General features: G+C 42.8%; 1 long non-coding RNA gene across 1 annotated transcript; it reads right to left on the bottom strand.

The window, feature by feature from the left end:
* Positions 1–342: 342 nt before the first annotated feature.
* LOC105504525 lies at positions 343–1,462 on the bottom strand. The gene is made up of 2 exons (XR_001000622.1): positions 1,318–1,462; positions 343–999 (listed from the first exon to the last, which is right to left on the bottom strand). It is a non-coding gene; the product is annotated as an uncharacterized LOC105504525 (long non-coding RNA).
* Positions 1,463–1,861: the final 399 nt, after the last annotated feature.

Raw genomic sequence — 1,861 nt, 5'->3', positions numbered from 1 at the left:
TATAGGCGCACGCCACTATATCTGGCTAATTTTTCTATTTTTAGTACAGATAGGTTTTCACCATGTTGGCCAGGCTAGTTTTGAACTCCTGACCTCAAATGATCCGCCTGCCTTGGCCTCCCAAGTGCTGGGATTACAGGTATGGGCCACTGCGCCAAGCCCCATTTGCCCAATTATTGACCATCATTTATTGAGCTAAATCCAAAAAGGAAACTCTACCACTGACCCTTTTCTTTTTCACGGTCTCCAAAATGAATCCTAGGTTTTTCCCACAGGGTAATTCAAAAGGTCAGGTTGGAAATTGACTTCTTGCTTAAAAAAAGAAAAGCATTAAACAAAAGGTCCTCTTTAGAAATGAGGTTTATTTTCAAGGCTACTCAGTCCTAAAAGCCTGCATATTTACTTTTTTTCCTTCCTCCAGGTTTACCTCCAAGTCAGGATTTCAAAAACCACCAACATTCGGGCTCATTCTTACTGGTATAAACAAACAAAACAAAAAAAAAAGCAGACAACAAAAAACTCAACGAGCAAATCACACAGCTGTGGGATTCAGCGCCAACCCCGGGCGTTTCATTTTGGCAACGAAACCAGGATTCCCTTTCAAAGAAGCTTCTGGAAAATGCTGTATTTCCTAGATGCAGGCCCCTGGTTTTTCAACCTCAAAATCACCTACTCAAAAAGCAGACTCAGAAACCCAAGGTTTTAGAACATGGTCCCAATGTCACCACATCATAAAATCACTCTCATTCTTGCAACTGTACAATGAATGGCTCCCAAAGTCATTTTATTTAACAAAGGGGTCAAGGCAGAGGAAAATTTCTCTTAACATTCCCACAACTGCTCCACATGTCTTCTGTGGAAACACTTCACCAGGAACTAGCTCAATGCTCTTGCTAACAATTTAGTTTCTATACCGGAAGGCTGGTGTCCCTGTTACAGGTGGCCCGTTCGTTAAAGTCTTAGGGTTAATCGCAGCTGCACTGAGTGGCCAAGCAGACCCTGTTGGGATGTGAAAACAATTTGTTAACAGGACCCTGGCTGGGTCCAAAGGCTGTCAGACTCAGCAAGTAACACTGAATGTCCAAAAACACAGCTGTGTTAAACTTATAAGCCAATCCTTCTGCTCAGATCTCTGGATAGAAATGATTTTTCTTTTATCTATGGGGAATGCAATTTCATCACAGTCCCTTATATAAACCCTCCTGAAACCCCTTCAGTAGACAGCATTCCAATTCAGAGACTAAAGTGAAACTATCTTTGAAAACAAAGACGTGGCTGGGAAGCCATGCATATCTCGGCGAACGCTTTTCCACGCACCACGAGCTTGGGCTTTCTGGGAAGGCTGTCGGTTCTCTGGTCAAAAACATTCTTGAAGTCATCAGGAATGAAGGAATGGAGACTCAGCATCCCGGGAAAGTGAGTTCCTGGTTTCATCGCTGGGATTCAAGAGCCGAACAGCCTGGGGAAGTCAGAGGGCAGAAATGTCTGTGAGGATAGGACGTGATTGTTTTAAAAATATTGTCAGAGATTATTTTACATGACTATTAGTTAGATGATTTTACATGATTGTCTGATTTTTTTCAAGTAATCTGTGATCCACCTGTGAATATAATTAACAATATTGAACGACACAGTTAAAAGACGGATATACTCTTTTTTTTTAGAGTCTTGCTCTGCTGCCCAGGCTGGAGTACAGTGGTGCGATCTCGGCTGACTGCAACCTCTGCATCCCAGATTCAAGCGATTCTCCTGCCTCAACCTGCTGAATAGCTGCAATTACAGGCACCTGCCACCAAGCCAGGTTAATTTTTGTATTTTCAGTAGAAACGGGGTTTCACCATGTTGGCTGGGCTGATTTCGA

Source organism: Colobus angolensis, unplaced genomic scaffold, assembly GCF_000951035.1.
Source record: "Colobus angolensis palliatus isolate OR3802 unplaced genomic scaffold, Cang.pa_1.0 Scaffold1218, whole genome shotgun sequence".
NCBI lineage: Eukaryota > Metazoa > Chordata > Mammalia > Primates > Cercopithecidae > Colobus > Colobus angolensis.
This window is presented reverse-complemented; position numbering and strand designations above follow the sequence as displayed.